This window comes from Manduca sexta, chromosome 24, assembly GCF_014839805.1.
Source record: "Manduca sexta isolate Smith_Timp_Sample1 chromosome 24, JHU_Msex_v1.0, whole genome shotgun sequence".
Classification (NCBI taxonomy): Eukaryota; Metazoa; Arthropoda; class Insecta; order Lepidoptera; family Sphingidae; genus Manduca; species Manduca sexta.
This window is the reverse complement of record NC_051138.1, coordinates 3,925,136-3,950,479: the sequence shown is the minus strand read 5'-3', so window position 1 is coordinate 3,950,479 and position 25,344 is coordinate 3,925,136. Positions and strand designations below refer to the sequence as shown.

General features: G+C 34.4%; 1 protein-coding gene across 2 annotated transcripts in view; it reads right to left on the bottom strand.

Moving 5' to 3' along the window:
- Positions 1 to 24,089, bottom strand: part of LOC115443904 (cadherin-86C) — a 114,775-nt gene extending 90,686 nt beyond the window's left edge. For both annotated transcript variants that reach the window (XM_037442466.1, XM_037442465.1), the window contains exon 1: positions 23,847 to 24,089. The gene's annotated coding sequence lies outside the window, so the exon portion shown is untranslated. The remainder of the gene's footprint in view (positions 1 to 23,846) is intronic.
- Between the last annotated feature and the right edge of the window lie 1,255 nt (positions 24,090 to 25,344).

The following is a 25,344-nucleotide window of genomic DNA, read 5'->3' as shown; positions in this document are numbered from 1 at the left end:
AAATACTTGAACCTGTGCCAATAAACTTATACGCCATACTACAAATATTTTAAACATGGTAACAACGTCACAGGAAGATGAAACCTCCTCTAAATATAAATGTAAATGCGAATATATATGAATATGTTCGATGGTTAGAAGTAAAACATCGCTTTTACTCCGGCGAAATTCGTATTTCGTATTCGACGAATTTCTATGAAATTAAGCAACAGATTGGTACCATTCCATGTCCTGGAAGATTACCTAAGCTTCTTTTATCACAATTTACACAATTGATAATTGTTGATGTTGCATTTAGATTAATAATATATTGTTGAGAGATGGGATCTGATTCAATTAGCTTCGTCTATTTACGAAACTGACCGAATTTATACCAGAAAACTATTTCAGACGAGCGAAACTGCAACCCCTAGTACAAAATAAATCAATTCCATTTTAGTGTTAACACCTTTATTTCTATTTTGGTTCATTTTGTACGGCAAACTCCAAATACAGACCTAAAAAGGCGTAGATACAGCCATAAAGATCACGTAACAAGAAAGTACTTCTGACCTTTTCGTTATGGTTTGCACTAGTTTATAATCAGTAGAAAGCTAGCCTATGGGCGACAGGGACTAACCTTTCGCGAGTAACCTTTAGCCAATATTGTTCTGATTCCGCGACCCCGGCAGTCACATGTCGTTGTTAATTCGAATGGAGCTCGATGTACGACTAACTGGACTAGTTGTTAGGACTTGGTATGAAAGTGTTTGTCAAAATAGGTTTCAGTAAATTGTGCTTGTGTTTTGGTCGTTTTGAAATTTTGTTTGTGTGTGTGGAGTTTTAACAGAAATGTAAATTAAATTTTTGAGATTTAATTTTGAAATTATATTAAACTTATCTTTAAACCGTACAGACTTCTGTCCTCTTATGATGACTTGAGATTGTAGGTTACTCACTACTGCACTTCCCTAGTAATCGTTTCGTTTTCATTACATACGTTCAAGAGTTTATAGCTGTAATGTTTTCATCAACTCCAGTTATTAATTAATTACTTTTTATCCACAATGTTTTGTCAGATCTGTTTACCACGGATTTTCTAAGCGATTTTGCAACGTTTAAGTACAAAATCTAGAACAAAGATATATATTAATTAAAAAGCCGGCACTATATCTACGAGATAAGGTTCCGCGGATAATTTCTGCAATCGTAGGCGTGAGCATCGGTCACGTATCGACCTGAGTTATAACCCGGTATCCGAATAAATCTAGCTTAGACATAGTGTTGAGCACACAACGCCTACGCTAGAAATTTACATACGTAATGCACTTAAGGTGTTACCGTAGATCTTTGTTAATGCTCATAAGAAAGAGTTTTGTCGTGAGCTGAGTTTTCCGGTGAATAGGAATAAGCTTTGGTACTATAATTTGGTTACTATATAATGGTGTTACACATATTTCCTGGAATAACTTCTGGCACGGCCACGTCCATAATGGAGTCTATGTTTGTTACGATACAAACCTAATACACAAGAGGCCGGATAGTAAGCTGAAGCAAGTTTTAAATAACGTTATCTTGGATCTCAAAGACGGTCATAGTTCGTCATAAACCCTAACGTACAAACGTCATACACAAATAACAATAAAATTCTAAACGTAAGTAAAACTTACTAAAATAACAAAATGGAATTCTCAAAGCTTAAGTATGAAGAGTTTGTACTTCTTCATAAACTGTCTATACAAACAGTGAAATTCAAATCTAAGCAAAGTGCACACTAAATAACATGCGACTGTAAAATCTCTATTCAACAGCAAAAAGCGTACGCCGTGTCGGCACACCTTTGATGTATTAATCAAAAGCAAATTTTGCACGGTGTTGCGGTTTTCGATGTTCTTTCATACGATTTATTCAAGGAATGAACGATACGATATCTGGTCGGAACAATGGACCGTTTCCAGCTTTCGCTCCACAAGGTTGAATTGTGATAAGTGTATTGCCCTCGCCGCGAGCATTTGTAAAATATTTAACGATAGTGAAAATATGTCTACTAGTACAGACAAAATTTGGAGTCTTGCATTTAAAGTGATGAAGAAAAAAATACTAAATATTATTAAAAATAGGATATCAATTCATCCGAGACCATGAAATAGGAGAAACGAAATTCACAGCCAGGTATTAATTTATGCAGCCAATTTCAGCAAGACAAACAGAAAGCAAATAACACAATTTTATGAAGTTTCTTGATTAAAAACTATTGTATATATTTTCCGGTAAAATGTTTTGTAAGTTATTCCATTACTTACAAAATGTTAGGTGTTTCCTTCACGCGCATTGTCACAATTCGATTCGCAATAAAAATCGTTTGTGGCATTGTCAAAGTTAATGTTTTCATGCGTACAAAATTATTGAAAAAACGTATCGAATGCTACAATCGCATACAAAACAAATAATTCCATGTAATAATTACTTTTATTTGTAATGGAAGCTGTTTTTGCCCCTCCATTGCTTAAATGTCCATCTGTAACCGATATGAACACCGCGGGTGGGCAGTGACAATGTTACCTAGATATCTGATCTGTTAAATTGTAGATATGCTTTCGAAAATAAACTATGAACGTTTGGTACTATTATGAAAGAGTTTCGTCATGTATATATATTGTTCTGTTATTTTAAATTTCTACATAGAATACAATACTAAATTACATGTCAGCGCCCACATGTTCCCTAACTATTGTTCCGACAATTTACGTATTCGCGTCACAATCATGTCATGTTCGCATAATTTGATATTTTGTATGACAACATCGTGGATATAACTGGGTACTAAAGCAGCCGAAAGATAAGGAACCCTCTTGTTCTAGTTTGGATGGTCATGACAACTATACGCTCTATTGCTTAACATGACTATAATATTAAGTCCGATCGAAGTGGGCGTATGAATATTTAGCTGTCTGAGAATGATTTTCCAGTACTCATATTGTTTAAGAAAACTTTGTAGCAAAAGTAATGTAGTAAAATTATGTGAAAGAAAAAGAAAGAGGGTTTTTTATAAGAACAAACAATTACAAGTTTAAAAATGTTACAAAAATATATTATAATATTGGCACAATATGTTGAAGTAGAAAATGAACATAGTTGGAGAATAGTGGCAAATTAAGAATTTAATAACATAAACGTTTGTGCACACAATAATATATTATTAAGAAATTAAGGCAAAATTGCAAACACTATTTACTCGGTGCTATTCACCGAGTTGATTTGTGATGGAGTATCCTATCATAAATTCCAATAACTGCAAACTTTCTCGAATCGAAAACCAAGTTCTGATTGCCCGACATGGAGCACCTAGAATTGTTAGATGGACAGCTTAAATATCTAACCAGGAGACCGGTAATGTGAATAAATATATTTTAATAGCAATATAATTCGACTGATAATGTTTATTTTCCATTAAATAAGGATAATTTCTTCCAATGCGTTATCCAGATTCCAGACACATTTAATTAACAAGTCATTATCTTAATAAAGGCTTGTTAACGGTCTCTTAGTTACATTCCCATATAAAACTAAATCTTACAACTACTAATTTGAGAACTGTCGACATTCAATCAGATCGAATATGACTCATGATCAGTTTCTAAAAGATAGGTAGTATAAAAGTCAACATTACAACGTGTAATTAAGGTATATAATCGCGTGAGGTGTCGGTGGGAGTATTTCCAGTCTGAGGTGTTGTTTAACTCGTACTTTGCGTAATATGGCTATAAAGTCCCGTGACGAGTGGACGCCCTGGCGGCACATGAACTTTACGATGACGAGTCTAATTGTTTGACCACACGTATACGGTATATAACCAGCCTAATATATCGCCCTGCATAATGTTTTAATCTTACTACTGTGAAGGGTTATTGCGAAGTTTATGGGGAAGTGTTAGGTAACCGTGAGGTCCTTAACTATAAGGTTGTTGTTAGTTTATTTTATGTGAAATATCCACATACGAGAAGATGGTGCAATTACTTAGAATACACACTGTTCGCTGAGATTTTTGTCATGCATCCTATTATATGACTAGACCTTTTGTAATAAGACCCGTATTCTAATCCCTTACAGCTCATTTTATTTTATAATAAAAAGGAATGGAAATTTGTAGCCTGATGCTTGAAATGCGATGCGATGCGTTTACATACGAGTTTTAGATTCATATTATTACACTTTCAATATTATTTAATATCTCATAATATTCAAATACTTAATTACAGCATCGACTATTTGATAAATTATATTATTTTAAGCTGAATAATGTTGTACTATTTAGATTAGAATAAATTAAAAATAAATCAGCTATTTATGCTATTAAGTATTGTATTGTTTTAAAATATTTGAAATATATATGTTTTATTTAAAAAAAAATGAAAACATGTTGTAGTATGTAGATTAGAATAAAAGAAAATAAATCAGTTTTCAACTAAATCTTGTCTTATTACAACAATTGCATTAGTTATTTATTTATTAAGCACTTCATATACAAAAGTATACAGGCGGAATTAATACCTCAGGCATTCTCTACCAGTCTACCTTAGGGTGGTGCAGAGATAATCAAATTCGCATATATTTATATTACATGTCGTTTGACATTAATTGCCGCGAATATAAATTTGGGTTTCTTATAGGAGAAACAAAAAACTGATTTTATTATAACATACTTTACAATCTGTAAATTCACTGGCAAATAGCCAAATACAGTGATACTATGGTTTAAACATACCAAGATGTAACCACCCACATTCGCTTAAGAAAGCGTAGAAAAGAATTTGTGTAGGCCGACATAATGACTACTACTAGCGGGAGATACTCATCTCTCATTGTTCGCCGTCGCTTGTACCATATAAGGAACCATTATGTTAGTGTCAAAACATATGCTATTAAAAATAGTATAAGACAATTTATTTGTGCTTTATTTTTGTATACAATAGAGAGAGGGCAAGCCATTTGTTGATTGTTAGGCGTCTCGACTCGTGAAATTAGGAATACAATAACAAAATTATGTTAAATACATTATTCTCTTCCCGACGTAGTCTAGTAATAAAAATCAATTCTATAGCTCTTAAATGCGTTCGTCACTCTTAAGATATAGTTTTTTAATCTTTATTTAAGAAGCTTTGTCGTTTTTTACGACAATGCGCTCCGTTCGTCCGCTTTTATTGGTATTTACCAACTTTTCATGAATTTAAAATATTTTTTTAATATCACTCTAACCCCTTCTGAAGCGGGAGCCGACAACAAGCTATTTATATTGCATTGATACCTAAAGTATGCGAAGTCCTGAGGTATTAGATGCTCTCATACTCAATTTAATGAACAGTTGTAAGAGTAAATAAAACTAAGTTTCATCTTTACATGAAAAAAAGAAATTTATCATAATTTAGATAAAGTTGGCTATGTCTTTTATTCTGTAAGTAATCATCGGGTACATAATAATTCCATGTCGTCAAGTGCGAATGACGCTGTCTTCAAGATTAATGATATCTTGAAAAAGACATAATCTGGTAATAAAAGCAGTTTTACCAACACAAGCCTTCAACGGAATACTGATGGCACGGACTGATAACACACTCCACACATTTACACTTTAATAAACATAAAAACAGACCTATCATTATCAATTTACCAAGTAAATACAATAAAATGATATCTAATGACTGTAATGACTACGTGACAGCGTAATACAGTACTTATTCCAACGGGCTAAAGTACCGTCTCACGAAGTATTGAACAGTAAGCACTATGTAACAATATCAAGATGAGAGTATGGAAAGAATGTGCCGAGTAATTGTTAAAGTATGCAAATTAAGTTTGCTTGGTGTTCTTACCAGTGTTTTACGCAAAGATAAAACGGAGTTAATTAACAGAACTGTTTGTTTAAATATATTGACAACGTACAAATTTTACGAGAATGCGAGCGACGAAGTTAGTATGGACCGTCGTGGGTTTGGTTGCTTTAGGCTCTTGATTGGAGAACCCGCAAGATTACTAAAAAAAATAGGTTTACAGCAGAAAATCAGTGCTGTATAACAGCGTATACTGAACTGGTAACCCTTCTATTACATATAATGTAACAAATCCATCGTATGCCTAATATTGTTAATTTTTAATGGGATCCCAAGGTAAAGGCACGGCCTAATTTGGGTACCCCTGGTAAATACTTTATTTTTGTCTTTAAAATATTTGTTTTGTTACACCACTGTTTTTTTTTTAACTGTAAAACACATTATATACTTTTTCAATAAAACTTATTATTATTATACTTTTAATTTTGTTGTTTTCATGTGTGTAGAATAATAAATGGTTTAAGTAATTAGTTTAAAAAAATCTTAATATATTGAGTCTTAAGTTTCTTATTTTGGAGAGAAAAAGTACGGAGATATTGTAGGAAACGAAATCAATTCAAATGTAATGCGTATGAAAAGGTTTACCTTGAACACTATATTTAATGCGCAAATAGAACCGAGACATGATGATTAGCAATTGAAAACCCGCAATTATTGCTACCATACGATAACCGCAACTGGGATTGAGGCAATAAAACTAATAACACCCACGCGTTGGTAAGTGATTCATAAACTGCGCAGAATCAGTAGCAAGGGGATTATATATTTGGTAAAATGAACGTTTGTGATTGCATGGCTTGATAGGAAATAGAGTTAATGCTGAACCAAAGCAATAGTATTTATTTGTTGTTATTCATTTACCGATGATTCAATGATTTAAGGTTATATGGACGCAGTTTTGACTGCCTCTGTTGCGTAATTGTACTGCATGCGCTGTACGGCAGCACTCTGCAGTCCTGGTTTCGAATCCCGGGTCGGGCAAATTAATATATTTTTTTTCTGCTGAGCATCAATCCGAAGTCTGAAATTTGTGCCCGATATAGCGATAGGCTTAACCTCTATGACATTATGGGACGAAATAAATTTGGCGAAAAGTGGGTGCCCTGGTTACGCCTCTGCATACCCCTTGGGGGATAAATGCGTGACACTTGTGCAGTTCGAGAGAATTAAAAAAATAATAATTTTATTCATAGAAATACAAATATTTTCTAATAATAAGGAAAAAAAAATATAAATAATTTGCCAATATTAAATATTTTCTTGTACAATAAAACTGACGATTAATTAACCGAAAATATCACTTAGCATTTTACTTGAAAAACCGCCCAAAGCTAAACAGTGATTGGAGGCGACAAAAACCCTTTTCATGTTTATCTCTCATAATTTAACTAAAAGCTGTACATGGTCAAGCCATACTTGAACCTGTCTGATCTCGGTCATAAATAAAATTCAAAGCACGTCTTAATTTGTTTAGGAATTTCTTCATACATAAAAAACATATTTATCACTACGCGATGGTAGTAAAACTTGGTGAGGTAATCGTCTTTCTACAAGAATATAATAAATTTGCATTTTATGTTGATTTTATATGAGTTTCGATGGATTTGTTATAGCTTATTATATCCAATGGTAGGATGTTTCGTCTAGAGATAAGGATATATCCTACATATTTATAGATATATATGATGTTTAGTTCAGCCTCATTAGTTTGAAGCTTACTTGAGCTGTCAAAGATAAGATTCCGTATTTAATTGCAAGGATGAGTCATTAAAATGTGTGTTTTTAGAATTTGTACCCGATGATTGGTATGTCACTTACATCATGGGACGGAAGAAAAACAGTCACCCACAATTGCTCCTCTGCCTACTCAAGGGATAAAGGCATCACCATACTTGATATAATATTCTATGTATATAAATGAATACATTATATGTAACGTTTGTCCAGGACGGTCCTGTTGGAGCGACTAGAGTACGTGCATCTATATTATCGCTTACTTTAACGGTGAAGGCAAATATCGTGAGGAATCCTGCATATCTAAGTTCTCTAAGAATTTTGAAGTGAAGATTGCTAATCCACTAGGCCAGCGTGTTGGACTAGGCACTTACAGTAGTAGAGGCTCGTGTTCAGCAGCGGGAGATTATACCGGGTTATATTGACATTGCGTTACTAAATGAAACCACATACTTATCTACTTGAAAATAACACTTTACAATAAGCAACTTGAGCCGTAGATGTAAAATAAAAATCGAAGTTTCAAACAAAATAAATATTAATAAAAAGTTATTTTAATTTGATGCGCACTTATGTCACTCATAATACTTTAACAGAATTTGTCGCAGCGGCAAAATCATGCTTTCTGGCAAAATTTTTGGCAAATGTCGGCAAAGGTGAAGACGATTATATAAACCATATGGTTTCATTTAGTAACGCAATGTCAAAATGACACTGCATAAAAAAGAGCTGATATTACTATTATATCTATATTGAGTAATATATGAAGGTACATTTATGATTTACTGTATGTGCTATCAAATGTAATAGAAGAGCAAATAACAATATTGGGCCATTGAAACACGTACGTAGAAGTACTATTCAATTGAAATTGGTTTTTATACCAAGGTCTAAGTGATGCTATACATCACATTTGAAATAGAATTGATGTAACATTGTTTTGAACTTTGATATTATTGATCCATTGTTAGAACTAGTTAGTTTAACCTTGTCACTGAATGAACGATGGAAAATAATTACTATATAACGTCAAAGATACCGATGATTAAAACAGTTTTAAATATTTCATCATAATTAATGACGGAGACTTTAGAATAAATATCTTAATTTGATTCAAGGTTGATTTGATTAAAGAATTCGTATGAATCATGTGGCTAATGATAATTGTCTATTATTATTGCCTTTATACTTTCGGGTGTCGATTGTAATATATGGCAGTCTTTATTATTATAATTTGTGTTCATATTGTGATCTGTAATTTAATGTTGATTAAATGGGTTTAGTTCTGAGGAAAGGGAAGTTATTACTACAATGTTATATGACTAAATTGCTCAATAGTGTAATTCTCTTAATCCGAATTTACACGTGAAGCTTATAATGCGATAAACAAATTCACCACTTTATTAAAACTTAAGTCTATTATTTACATAACATAACAAAAAACTTCAGCAAGTAAATTCGTAACCGCACATAAAAATGTACAGACATATATTCTCATATACATGTGAAAAGTAAAAAAGTACTCTCGTGTTTTATTACAAAGAATATTCATGATAGGCTTTTACGAGGCTCGTAAAACGTTACAGCTCCCACTATCTTTTTATTAACACGTCGTTTAATTACAGACAATTGTTTTTATGATAAAGTAGTTCTTGCCTTTAGCGATTAAGATGCGCAATTACTTACAAAGTTGATTTGGAATAATATATTCTAAAGAGCTTTAGTTCCAGCTATTTATTTATTTGATGTAAACCGATAGATTTCGCAATCGAAAACGTTAGTAATATAGATAACCTAATAACAGAATGAGTATTTAGTGCTTTTTAAAATAATGAATAGTCTGGTTCGTATAGACTCATAATGCATGGTAACTGACTACAATGTCTGAGTAGAAAGTTGGAAAGTAGAAAATTGGAAAATTGGAGTTGGAAATATCTATATATTTCCAACTTCTCTATCCTATTTGATTAATTTCGTTGCGGGTTGAGACTAATTAATGCTTCCAGAGACTCACACAGCTTCACCGCTTGCGACAAAATGCGTGCCACTGCCGAACCTGGCTTACAGCAGTTGTAGTGTTGTCTGTTAGGGCGGGATAGTCTCTGACTACAATGTTATTGTGCGAACACTGCAAGGCCTGCACGTTGCTCAGCAGCAATAGACAATTACCGAAGTCTTGGTTTAACTGCCTCGGCGTAATTGTAACGGGTAGGTGCTAAGATTACAAACACGGCCCTGAGGTAGTGCGTCCCAAATACGGGTCGGGCAAAAAATAATTGTGACTGAGTTTTTCCATCTTGAAAATTACCCAGACGCAGCTTGGAGCCAGGAAGTTGGTGGTGTGATACCCCCGTGCTTCGGAAAGTACGTAAGGCCATTGATCTTGCGCCTGATCTCTCTCCGGTTATGTCAGATTGCCGTCTCACCAGACTATGAGAGTGAAGAAACAGTGACTGCACCCGTGTATTGTGCACACATTTATGCACTATAATATCTCCTACGTACCTGGCTGATCTTCGTTGAGATTGGTCGCCGTGGCCAAAATTCGGCTAGAAGTGATTTTATTTTATTTATCTACCCAAACATAATTTGATACAAGACCGCTATCACTTAGTTTTATTCAACATTTTATGCCTCACACATTACGTATTTAAAGTATTACGCGGCGTGACCGATATTCTTAGGTTATTTTATTTCGCGTGTACAAAAGTTTTGTTTAAACACACTGACCCAATAACCGACAGACTTGCGTGATTCGTCGGGAGTTAGTTGTACTAGTATATTAATTCCGGAGGTTATTGTGGCCGAAACATTTACATGAAGGTACATTTATTTAGCAATTGGTTACAAACACAAATGAATTTTGTGTAAAAAAATCGAGAAAAAGAAGTCCATGTGGTCTCTCTTTGAGTCTTAAATACATTTAGAATTAGAACCTCCGTTGCTCTGTGAAAAATAATAAATAGTTAAATTTTTAGTCGCCGTGATGGATATAAGATCTTTGGAAACCCGGCGGTAATCCATTGTTAGCTATGGACATTGCCAGGGCAGAATTAGGTCGTTGCGTAACACAAAATATCTTTATAAATCTTCAAATATCTAAGTACCAAATTGATTCCTTATCTATGAAAAGTTTATATGGATTATTGCAGTATTTCTCAGATGCAGTTATTTTGGATACCACAGTTTTTGCAATTGGAAAGAAAACGTGCATACTTCATTAGGCATGCACGTTTTCTGCAAAATAACCTAACAAAAAGTAGTTATACGCAAAATTCACAATTTAGCTACATAGTTTTTCTGTTTGACCATCGACTATTAACAGGCAGGTCAGTTAAAAGAACATAGAAAAACAAATCTACGGACTCGATAATAGATTCGAACGCCACCGAATCATTGTCAACCGGAATTTTTACGAAAAAATCAATTTTGAACGAAATTCGAAAACGTTGTACATTTCACGCGAAGGAGCAAGAAATTGAAACGGGATTCGTTTTTACAACAAATAACATTATCGCGTACAGTTCGTTGTTATTATTACGGTCAAATTAGTTTTTTTTTTATTTGAGAGCAAATTCCGTTAATTTGATGTTAGTGCCAATTTGTTCTGAATGCTAGTATGTAGGTCCTGAACTTTACATTTATAGTATCACTGTCAAGCTATCATAAAAACAGACAAACATGAAATTGTATGTTCCAAACTTATTGGCAAAGCTCCAAATCGCTTATCATGTTTAATTGTACTGCACTATATCCGTGTGCTTTTAGCAGCTAAAACACATATTTAAAAGTAATTAATTTTCAAACCAATTTTATGCCCTTTCACTCTACAAAGTAGGCCAGAATTATTTATTTTACACATTATATCAGAAAAGGAACACTTTGCAACAAAAAGTCTCAATTAATCATATTAAATAACCCAAAAAGTTAAAACCAGACTAACAACAAATCATAACCAAATGTGTCACAGCTGTTCTAGACAAAAATAAAGCAACCAGCGTACCCTTTACATAATTCCGAGTATTACGAACTTAGCCCGCTTTAATTGGGTACAAATCTGATAAGGAACGAAACTAACGGTGCCGTGGTGACATTTTAAGCGGTTCGGTGTCGGTGACGGCGTCGTGGCTCCGACAATTAGCTGCGTCCATCAGTTAAACCAAGGCGTCCGATATAGCTTCGTTACCATGGCAACCGAGGACCACACACGATCCACGCCAATAAAGCCTGGACCGTCCACGGGGAATGCAAATGAATCCCTTACTTTGTCGCTGTTACCGGTTAACGTTTTGTTTGGTTACGAATATCAATGGCCGCGTTTTGTTACCGGTTTGGCGGCATTTTTCCAGTCAAAACTTTCGTTGCGTAATTAAAGCGTTTATGGTTAGCTATAAACTGATTTATGATGACGTCAGGCGGCTTTATTTCTGATTGTGTTCACGTTTTGTATTGAATTAATTGTTTTTTCTAAGACCGGCAAGAGTAAAGTTATTGTTATGTTGTTAACTATAAGTCGTAAAATAATTAATATATCTACAAAATAAGGGGAAATAGCTATATGTATTATTGTCATCATACAACGCAATTTACGAGTTGTTTTTGTGTCATAAAAAATATGTGAGAGAAAAAGTTTGTAAATTTGATTCTAAGGTTTTTAAGGTAGTTATTCTCTAGAATCAATGTCGCCGGGTAACATAGGCCAATTCCGAGCCGAATATGTAGACCAGCATAAAAGAGATTGATATAGGCCACACAATCGCTTCGTCTCTTCCTAGAGCAATAATTTTGTTATATTTCTAAACTCTATCGACAGATTTAAATCAATTATCCTAAACCCTGCAGAACAACGGTAAAAATAAACCAATGAAAATAATATAATTTGTTAGCATATCACACAAACTTTATTTAGATTGACTCACACTGAAATCCGGTCATTAGGATCGTGTATTGAAAACAGCCGCCAACCTATGCCTATACATGAACGTTTTAGGCCCTTAACCACTGTTAAAGAAGACCTAACTGTAGCAACTCAAATGCAAAGACAGACGTCAATTATGATGACAGCGTGGAGGTCGCGTCCAGCGAGCGCACCCACGATCTATTCGCAGACAATTATCTGTCGCGAGAGTGCGATAAATTGTACTGACCGTTATTGTTATCTGATGGTGTACCTGTGACGTATTGCTTCGATTGACCACGGTTTGGGTTTGAGGAGTATAAAGCAATTTAGCCAGGCGAATAGGGGCTAGGTACTGACTTGACTGAAGCAATAGCTAGGTGGATTAATGCGGTTTAATTAATTGTTATTTTTTGTGGCACCTTGAAATAAGTCCGGGTAAGATAACATGATGGTATAATAACAAAATATATGAAATTCTTCAAATTGATGGCTTTATGTTATGCTCTACTTTATTTGCTACTCTTAACATTTCATATAGTAAACTTCAAAATCATTTCGTGATAAGACAAATTCACCCCAAGGCAGCCAAAGAAATAGATGTATCATGACATTAAAAAACATTGGGAAAGAAAAAGATTATTAAATAGGTTTCAGTCAATATCACAGATTTGCATAAAACAAACCTAACATGCATTTTGTGCAACTTCATTAGACATTATTTCTTAACCACTTATTTGGGAAGAAGCATTATAATGCAAATTCTAGAATCTAGGCCGCTCTAATGCTCTAATTATTTCAAAGTATATATCAGAGAAGTTGGACGTATATTTATTAGTGTACAATAGTGTTAACCGCTACAAAACTAATTTACAAACTTGTTAAATTAGCTCCTAGCACGATGGAAACTTTGTATCCAGAACTACTTTTATAATGCTCTAGTGATATTAGATTAGATTGTTATGAGAAATTTTGATTATAAAGTTCTTTTTGTTAATTAGACGGATATAATTCTGTTGCCTATAGTATATTTTATATCTACCCGGATAGCGACTACACAAGGTGTTAAACGCTACCTAGGCAAATTAGGACTATAATTCATTTTTTTTTTACAATGACATGACGAGCGCGCCGATCGCCAAGTAAGCAATACTCAGTACTTCAAATTGCAAAGCACTGCGAGGCGCTACCCTTCAATCACCCTGAAACATTAGATACGAGACTAAACCAATTCTACGGGCATCGGTTTTTATTGATTCAATATAAGCATTTAATCTTCAAGACATCAGACGAGATTTCCCTCACAATCCAAGTCACGTACGCAGTCCCAGACTTACAACTTGTGTAACAACGGTCAGTTTTTACCAAATACAAAAATATGAAGTGTATCCGCATTGCAAGAGTCTTATTGATCGGTCATACGCAATCTATGCTCACCCATTTATGGTCATCTGAATGAATTATGGCGGCTCGACAGCGGCCCGGCGTTTTTAATTCAATCTTCGTTTTGATCTAACGCAGTAAATCGAGGATTGTCAGGTGTAGCTGGCCGGAATGTTTTACCAGGATTTGTTTACGTAAGAACCGTTCTATAGATGCAGTTAATATTTATCCAATGTTGCAGTCTGCCGCCAAAATTTCGAACTTCTTTTTATTGGCGTTTGTTCGTAATTACCAAGAAGAGTGAACCATGATACTATTTATATGATACTATTTTTATTTTTATACATAATATGTTAAAACATAACTATGCATATAAAAATATAAAAAAATAAATCATCCACTGATGGCGAAGGTCAAGACCCAAGCCACCGGCGGTTAGGGATTCAAAGTGAAAAATCTCCTCATAATGCGTACCGTGTCCAATATTCCTGCTTTCGGCATCTGGCCTCTGACCCAATGGCCATTTGAGAGCTTCTAAGACAGTATCATAATTATTAATGTTATTAACTTATCAGAAAAATAAAATCACAATAACATTCTACGAAAACACCAAAATACAAAACGTCCATACATATTCAACACATTTCTTAGTAAACCCACAAATTCTCACACAATTTCGCATTATAAATGTTTCGTCTAAATCTAGAGAACAAAAGGTTGATGCCCGTGTGATGCCACGTACATTTGACAAAGACCAAACAAATACCGTGACGTGGATTGAATTTTAAATTATTACAGCTGTTGGTCATTTCTCGTGACTCCGGCATTCGGAATCTTGTCGAACTTAATGCTTTCATACTGAGAATTTGAAGCCCATATATGGCCTCTATTTCGCAGTGGACAGTATAAGTAATGATGCTGATGATGGCAATGATGATGACCATAAAAAATTATTAATATTAAATTTATCAAGCTTTAAGTGATAATTGCAAAGAAACTGTAAAATGTTTCTATCACATGTTTGCGGTTAAATAAAATTATAAGTGGTAGGTATACAAGACTCCTGCCCGATATGTGTCATCACAATAATATCTATTTGTCAACAATAGCAACATTGTCTAAGTGCAATCTGATTTGACTTTACAACAAACTTTATTATACGTCTTTTTATTTATTTGTACAAAAAAAATACCAAGGTACTTACAGAAGCCATCCTACTAAAGGACCTCTAACGTCTTCCCCAACACGGCTTAGGTAAAAAACTAATATAAAAATGTTATAATTTACGCAAGAATATACTATGAAGCATTGACGTCACACCAATACAAAGGTCAAATTTTATTATTTATAGTTACGAATCAGTTCGTGAATAATAGAAATGATGGTGATTCAGCTATTGACCGACCCTAGGGCATTTCCATAGAATTTTCTATATCACCTACGCTATTACCATTGATACTGTAAACGTCGCCGTTGTAGAGTTATATATATATGGCGTAGCGGACGAATGTTTGCCGAATAAGTGGTCACGGGTTAGCATGGCTCTTATAGCGGAATAATCGTATTTCTACGATGGGAAAATATGTTTGGGTAATTAGAAAATGTATGTGTGGAATTTTGGAACAGTGTTACTCTTGAAATATTTAAATCTTGTTGCAGGCCATCTCGGACATTGTTTTCGGTATGGGTGTTATTATCAATAATAACATCCATACCATATATCCATGTTTGTTTTAATATATTACTTTCGTTGACAATGAGTACGTTCTTCATATAGTGGCACTCTCGTTCAGGTACTGGAAGTATCTCGTAAAATTTATTTATATTGCAAACTTATTTTAGAAATAAATATCTTAAACTAAGAAATACATGTCATACTAATTATCCACTCGGTACTAGAAATACCTCGTACAACTTGATTCACATTGCAAACTTATTTGAGACATAAATATTTTAAAATAAGAAAAACATACTAATTATGAATTCGAAATGTCTTAAAAGCTGACAATTTACAAATAACGACAAGATATCGCACCCTAACAAAACGTATCGATTTAGTAAAACAACACGAACGACAAAGCTTTTAGATACTTCCGTCACGACCTAACAGTTAACAATGGGAACAAGTTATGGACGAGAGACCATATTTTATCAGTTAACTGATACCCCTTAAGTACTGTTACAACGTAGGTAAAAGTTGACCGAAGCTGATTTACACCAATTATGATCAGATGTGGTTAAGGTGTTTCATGTTGGGAACCGTGAAAGAATATTGATTTTATGGAATCGAGCAAGTGGGTCAATTGGTTGTAAGTGGTCAGTTTTAGAAAATGATAATATAAGAATTCTCATGCAGTAATCTTAAGCTTGGTATAGACTATTCTTGAATATCTAACGGCTATTTTTAAAACAGGAAATGATCAAGTTACGATTTAATTTATTTATCAAAATATTTGATACAATATACATTGGACATTCCATTTTTATCGCACTGTTAGAAGAATTGATATATTAAATCAAATCTTATTAACCGTATGTTGGATCAACCAAAAATATCTTTTATTTTTTAATTTTGATACTTTCAGCTCTTGTCTTTACGCCCAAGTATTACGTGATAAAAACAAATAACAAGCAAGTACACAGTTTCAACGGCTTTCAAGAAGAGTATCTGTCAAACACGATAGGGTTAAATCACAGTTCCCAGCGGGTTAAAGCGTCACTCGTCGCGTGATTTAACACATTCGGGTCTATTCGACCGAAGGTTACAAAATCGTTTGATGTTATCAAAAGCGATAATATAACTGAAAATATAACATTAGACGACCTTGAAGTTAACCCGTCTGGAATTAAGGTCATTGGGTCAGTTTTGTTTTTTCGACGTGAGATTTATTTAGGCTGTAAAATTAATGGTTGTTTTATAAATTATATAAAATTTGTAATTTTTTTTTATTGTTAATTACGATGAAACATGAAAGCAAAGTTAATTTAATAAAAGTCTTAATAAGTTTTTTGTAATAACCTTAGAAAATTCGGTGTTTCAAGTGCTGTACTTTACGAACATAAAACAAACACAACTAAAAATTCGATACTAAAACAACCCAATTTATATGTCACGCAAAATATATGTCTATAGAAATTAAATATTTGAACACGACTACGCTAGCAAAACTACTGAACCATAAACTCAAAAGTTTCAGTTCAAACACAAATATAAATCGATCCATTACATCAATGAAATAAAAACTTTTCAAAGGTGTTCAAAGCCAAGGACATTTTTTTTGTAAACAACGTGACCCGCATGATTCCATTTTTAAATATTATTATCTATGACAATAAATGCTTTTTGCAGGCCAAATGCGTAAGCCGTGCGTTTCGATTCCTTTGAAACTCTTTTGATTAACAGTTCAAATGTGTAATGTGTTTTAAAAAAAGAACGCGAAGATGTTGACAATCTCAGAGAATTAAATATTTTAAAGCGAAATGAGGATTGAAGAGAGTGTTACGCATTTTTACATCTGGTTTCGGATAGCACAGCTGATGTTAAATCATGTTACTATTGGTTTGTTTTGTTGCGGAATATAGTTATCTGTTTTATTTGTGCAGATTTAATATTTTTTTAACAATGGGTAAACTCTATGATACATTATAAATAAAATCATTAATAGTTTTTTTTTTCTAGATTATGACCAAATGTCCAAGGTATAAAACAACTTGTGACGATTTTGGCGTAAGGCGGATAATTACGAACTAAGCTATAATTTTATATAATATAATATAGTGCACAGAGTACTAAGATTTAAACAAAAACACACATCACGCATTTATCCCCGAAAGGGGTATGCAGAGACGCAACTAAGGCACCCACTTTTCGCCAAGTGTGTTCCATCCCATGATCTGATAGGAGGGGAGTCTATCGCCATGTAGGGCAGAAATTCCAGACTCCGGGCTAAAACTAAGTAGAAAAACCCAAATATCACAGCCCGGCCCAGAATTCGAACCCAAAACCTCAGACCGCTGCCGTACCGCGCATGCAGTACAACTCCGTGGCAGATACTAAGATTTATTTATTTAATTGAGAAAATATCCTGACCCAACCATAAATCCAGCAAACAAAGCGGATATAATTCAACTCCGAACTAATTTCGAATTCATAAAATATCCGACGTGGCCTTTGTTGATAATAATGCCCGCGATTGTCTTATCGCCGAGCGAGATCGTACAATCAGCCGACAGCCGGTCGAATTTCTTTAATGAGTCAACGATTTTCTGTCAAGCATTGTACATGAATAATGGAAGGCACGTACTAACCCACATCTAGACTATGGTTAGAATTATTTGACATTAACATTGTTGTACAAAAATAAAAATGACCATGTGTACTAACGAGGTGGTTGCAGCTGTTCTGCGTGATTTATCAATTATTTGATATTTTTCAAATATATACTATTTTAAATAAGTCCATCACACGAATAAAGGTCAGATTAAATGGAGTAAACTGCCTGTATTTTTATCTACGTTTTATTCAAAATTTGGTGAAATATTATTGCAGCAGTCTAAATTTTCTACTTAAAAATAAAGCATTTTATACTTTTCAAGGTGTATCATAAACTTTATCTATTTGATGATGTATTTGCGGTATTATGCGGTCTAATTCCAATCATATCCACACTTATTACTCAAGGGTTTATATATTTTTCTGTTACTTTTGTCCCAATGAAATTACCCTCACATTTACAAATTACAACACGCATATTCCATTTTACATTCTGCAAAAACATCATTAGAAATTGTTCCAATTGTTTTATTATACTAATTGGGTTAATTGAAGAACACGACGATAGCGACTTGTTTCTCCCTTTATTGCTCAATTACTCGACAATCCGAGCCAATTACTAACTAAGTAAATATTAGTATGTCACCGGAGACATATCATTTAAGAATTTTGTGCAATTTCCACAAGTTACTCGTAAATCTTATTCTTATACTTATTACATAGGAATTTTGTATAATTCCACCTTTATTTCGAGCTTGTATACGTTTATTTACAATTCTTAGGTTGTTGACCTCGAATTAACTCGTATTAAGTAATAATAATAAGCTTGGTGAAGTCTTAATGCATTTATTTTCCCTTACCTATTATCGCCTTATCGCCTAAGGGATAAAAAGAGAACTTATGTAACACTATAACCAAAATCACGACCATGCTATGATCTACAGTCGGGTAAAAGTAGGAGATGCCCTCCAAAACAACAGCCGGCACTAATTCACTAGAGACCGTCAAAAATCAGGTCGAAGGAAACACAACGCAATCAAAACATTAATCTTTATTAACTCAAATCATGTTAATAAAAAATTGGGACGTGGCGTTTGGCGCTACATTGGCAATTTATGTATGTTAATAAAACTAAGTACTAACTAATTACATATATTGTTTCTTTAATTTATGCATCAATAAGTCAGCCTCAGTTTTCATTAGTAAGTTTTCTTTTTCGTTATTATATGGATTAAGATACGATGAGACTGACATTCCATTATTGGATAAAAGTTCCTAAATAAAAAAAGACAACAAGATAAAATAAAGTATGAATTAAAATTTTTAATTGAGTTCGTAGAATATTTCTTTCAGCTTTGGGCTATTTAAAGTGTGTAGAACATTGACGAATTATATATATACCTCGATTCCTGCCGCCTTCCCTTTCGTAACTTATGTAAAATCTAAGAATCATTAGGATAATTTGCAGATCTCATTTATGCATATTAGTAGCTATATGTTGTGTCGCGTTCCCTTTTGGAAAATTTCACCTTTCACTACTGCTGTAGAATATAAAAAGATGGTCGAGAAATAAAAATTACTACTTACGTTTACGCTCAAGTTAAACAATGAAATAAAACTATTTTACGAATTGTATCGCGGTTTTTTATGTTATAATTTTCTCTCGACATTTGAGTGGTTGATCATCCGAAAAGTCAAAATTAGAATATCTAACTACATCTTACGATTATAATTTTTTTTGTAAAGTAGTTTAATTTCAAAGAAGTAGAAATCTCTGCGATGTCCATATCACTTTTATCGCTCTATAATATTTACTTGTGTATATTGTGTATACAAGCATTTGTACTTGTGAAGTTTGACTTCTAACACAACAAACCAAAAGTTTAAATTAAGGCACATAATACATGCTTTAACAGAATATTTGTTTTACGTAATTATTGTTTGTATTGTATTTACACCGTATTGTACTTTTAATACAAAAACCTTTTTAAGCTAGGACCGGAATATTACTTGTATTTTCAGATTGATTTATTTTATTTTGGTTGGTATTTTGAGGGAATTTTAGTCGTATTATCTGAATAAGAAAGCACTGAATACTAAAACAATAAGTAGTCTAGAATAAGTTTTAGGATATGTTACTTCATGGAATATGTAATATTGTTTTATATTATTGCCTCAGTGGCATAGTTGTAGTACAGTACGACTGCAGTTGAGGTCTCGGGTTCGCCTCCCGGGTCAGGCAAAGTGATATTAGGTTTTTCTGCTCATTATCAGCCTGGAGACTAGAATTTGTGTCCGACGTGGCATTAGACTCGCCCCCTATCACATTGCGTTAACACACCGGATAATGGGTGAACCAGTTGCGCCTTTGCTAACCTCTTCGGGGAGAACAATTTATCAAAATTTATTGATTCATCATTTTATGATTTTAGGAATTATCTACTAGCTGGTAACTATAACCGGCCGACCACGGCTTAATTATCCCAGAAAGGTTAAACAGAATCCGACATATGTGGGGTTGATACTAGCACCATATTGTGCACAAATTTTAATCTCAGTTAATTTAGATTTAATATACTTACATTTTTTTACATTATATTTAGGAATTGAACTCTAAACAGAGTATCATACTCTAAACGGTTTATACCCATATAAGCTGTTCGTCAGACTTACTTTTTAACCAATCGCTACATATCACGCTAAATTACCAGAGAAATTTCAAACCGCAAGACTCCTATTTACCGCCAAAATAACTACTAGAATAAGATCATTACGACAATTCTGCATACAAGACCATAACCCAACTAATTAAGTGAGCATAATGCTATGCGAAGTCCATTGTAATTGACTATTTGAGTAGGACATAACTTGCCCGTAATAGGACTATATCTGCTTGGTTTATGTCTTAGTGTGGGCTGGGATACCTCACGATTCCCTGATACTTAAATAAACTAATAAAGGCTTTAACCAAGTATTGGATACATATGGATACTTAAACCTATCTAAGTATGTCAGTACATGTTAATGATTTTGATAGTAGTAAGTTCTGGTGTTATTCTCAGTTTGCGACATCATTAAAAAATAATAGCATATGTACGTCATTAGATTTTCATTGAACGTTGTGAACACTCTAGTTTTAATGAAATGTGTGTGATTTTTTTTCATTAATAAGTAATGCCAAAATAGTTCAATTTGAAAAACGTGGCATGAATATTTTTAACTTAAACCGCGAACATTTCGGATGTGGGAAAACTTTTAATGTTTTGTGTTATTTAAGAAATTATAATTGCATTAATACAATTTTATAATAACAAGCGATAAAATATTTATGCACTAATACATTTTTTGAAACGCATACGTTACACCCACACAAATATCTTCACCATAAACCTTATGTTGCAACGACTTTGCTATATCATGTAACAGCTATATTATGCTATAATATTTTTATGGGGGAACACACGCATATATTTCAAAGCTTGGTTGTATTGAGACTTCAAATATCGCCTGTTAAATTAGTTGTTTATCCTAGATTAGGCATATTCTGACCGTAATATAGTGACACATTGTGACGCTTATTCTAACGACTTTTTATTGTAAAGTCATTCGACTTGGAATATTTACAATAACAAGTTAACCTGAAATTCCCAATAAATCAAAAATCAGTATGAGTTTAATAACCTTTACTAAACAAGTCAGGATGCACAATGTACCTAAAAATAACTGAATATTTATTAAAGTATGGATTTGCATTGCTGCGCGTGCGTCGATTGTTTGTCCATACGAAAGACATCAACGGGATGCGCTAACGCACGCTGAATGTACAGATTTACAAAGCAAATAAAAGGGAATGGATAAGACGAATCGCTTGAGCGGTTTTATAATATAATGTTGTTTACCTGACAATTTATTTATTGTATGATAATCGAAAAATTAAGGTTTTTATAGATACTTTATGTAACATAATTATTCCTATATTACAATAAAATTAGTCTACTATAACCTTCATATTCCTTCTCCACATTGCTATTAATATATGGGACATTCAATAAATGCAAAAATAAATACGTGGTTTCCACTAATGCGTGCATGCATCGATGCGTCCGCAGTCGAGATATTGAAAGGGTCCTAAGCTTTTCAAATTGGCATCACGACAAGCCATTAGGCCAGTTAGTAACCGCTCCGTGTCGCCGGCCTAACGAGAGGCAGTACTTAGGCGAGATAGTGCGAGAGCTAGGGATTTTTAAGTCCTTGACAAAACGAATAAGGCAAGATTCAGTCCAATGCGAGCAACAAAAGTATGGCGCGTTGGGAGAGGTATGCCGGCTTGGGAAACAGCTGCATAAATTAGTCTAGAAACGTGATTCATTGTGTATACATTTTAAAACAATACATACAAATATATCTTATTTCACACTACAATAATAAGATACATTCTTTAAATACAATTTTAGTATTCACAATAAATTTTGCTATAAGTTTCAGATTAAATTTAATTGTAAATATTTAAATTTAACCGTACCAATTACAACCTACTTTGTCCTTAGTTTCATCGCTACATTTCGTAAGTCGATAAGATCTATGCCCACATGTCTGGCTCCTAGACAAAACAATTGCGGTGATAAGTGAACAAAGATCGGCAGTTTAGATTGTGCAGGTGTCGGCCGAGATCTCGCATCAGCAGAATTGGCTTTACCAGATCCGCGCCGCGCATCCCGATTGGCTTATTGACTTAGCAGGAGTGGCTTAAGCCGTGAATGTTATTAAATGGACTATTATGGTAAACAGTCGAGTATATCCATAAAGCACTCGAATGGTAGAATTAAATATTATATAAATTATTATTAAGTCCCGATTCACATAGCATTGTTCAAAAGGACAGCGATATGATAGCAGTATAGTACTCGGGTAAATATGAGTACCTTCTTCTTTTTTGGAAGTTGGTTAAAGACCCAGAAAGTTACATAATTAATAAATACAATTTCTAGTTTCATCTAATTTAACGATTGAAAATTGTGGGGTATGTCTTAAATCATAATATTAAGAGTTTCTATGTTATATCTTAATAAATGTTGAGATAGTGTTTATAGTGATGTGATATAATAAGTATGCAGCTTAAAATTATGAGTTAAAGATTTTAAGCTGTCTATGTAGTGTGTAAAAGCAGTTCAGTATTTTAATATGTATGATTATTTACTTTGAAGCCATTTCATTTGATCTTAAGTAACAAGTATATCGTTAGTAACACGCAAGTGGTAAAATAAAATAGAAATTCAAAACTTGAAGATTTCAAAAGGCCAAATATTTTACCGCCATCTTTCAAAGGACAGGTAGAAAATCCTAAGTCTATATTAACTGAATGTATAAAGGCAGCTCGAAATCTCAGGATTAAGCGCTATAAAAGAAATATTTCACACTTCATATTATCAAAGACGAGGTAAGCACACTTCATAAATATTTTATCTGTGTTTACATGATAACATTATGTCATCGAGACGATCCGAGATAAGAATGTGACATGCGCAGTGGGACGTTTTGTAAAAGCACTAAATATTCGACGAATCAAAACAAAAGCGTTCGAGAAAACAATTTGAATGAAACATAACCTATACTTATGTAATGATAGATGTAGTAACGCAATCATGCGTAACTTAACTAAACGATAAGAAACAAAACAAATGTAGTCACTTACTGTTATCACGCAACAATTACGAAAGCTCCACTTATCAAGTGTTATGTAAAAGAGGGCGCGCGCGCCTCCAGTGGGCACTTTCGCTCCAGACTCCCCGCACCCCGTCCAACTGTACCCCAAAGTGCACTGTACAAACACTAGAGTCCACAAGGTGTGCGTTGTGTGCGCGCGCTGGTGTCGCGCGCGTCCGCCGTGTGACTGCGCCCGTGCCGTACTAGAGCGGTGAGCACGCCGGCCGGCCGCGGCTACCGGCTGACAAACCGCCCGCCGCCGGCCGGCCACGCCACGCCATCGCCACTCCGCGACCCACACACTCGTGCGCTACACACATCAAAACTTATACTTACACCGGCCCGTTCTTATTGCGCGTTTTATCGCATAGCTCGAGTGTCGACTTTTTGTAACGAGTGGATTATGCGCCTCTAAAACCCTCGGAGTGGACGCGCACAACTTTCGTATACGGTCGTTTATCGATGCAAACATGCGGCGGGTCGATTATCGTGATTTTATACGTTGTTTACACAACTGGGTAGGCTGATCAGACGCTCGCCTTCGCGCGGAAACTTCATCTGAAAGTTAAATAAGAAGTTTGTAACTCCAACATCGAGACGTTGCAAGTTCGATGAGTATCGCGGGCTGCGATTTCAACTTGAACGTGTTCAATGAAGCCAGTTGCTCGGTGGGTTTTTTACCGCTAAAGCTTTATATCGCGTGATTTACGGGGGCGAACCCTACAGCGTCTTGCATGTAATTATTATTAAAGGAAGTTTGCTACTTTTTGGGGCCACGAAGTGACTTATAGTCAACCCTCACTTTCAAATGTCATTAGGAGGCAATATAAGGGCGTTTAATGCCTCATAGGGAGAATGGCAATAAAAAATCAAAACCCTGCTGATTTGAAATCGTTAGGTATAAAAAACAATCAGAATAAAAATTTAATTCAGACCTAAGCTCTAAAAGAATATAAGGTATAATTCACACGCAATTTCAAAACACTAAATATTCGTCACGTATCACAGAAAAAACATTTCTGGTTAGTGCCGATAGTTTTTACAATCGCGCCGAAGGGCGACTCCACCGGGCGGCGTTCGACAATGGTTAATCAAAGCGGCGTATCTCATTCGGCGAGACCTTGCCGGCCCTACGTTACGTTATTTCGATTTCATTTGCGTGCTCGTGCGCGGGGTTTTTTACATCGTGTTGCGGTGCTCGGCTCGCCCACAGGTCATGACTCGATCCCGCGAAGCCTTTGTTATTCCCGGAGAAATATGAGCCAAGCAGGTACCATCGAATAAATGGGATTCTTTTGAGCAATATTGAAATATCTCTAGGCGATGCCGTGAAACAGAGGAGATTAATTCTCGAATGATGAATGGCAGACGTAAACCTTCGTTATTTACAGCTAGTTATCGTCTTTGTTTAATAATTGATACTATTATTACGTGTAGTGTAGTTTAACGAGGATCCTTTCAGTCGGGAAATGTTTAGGCGAATGTAG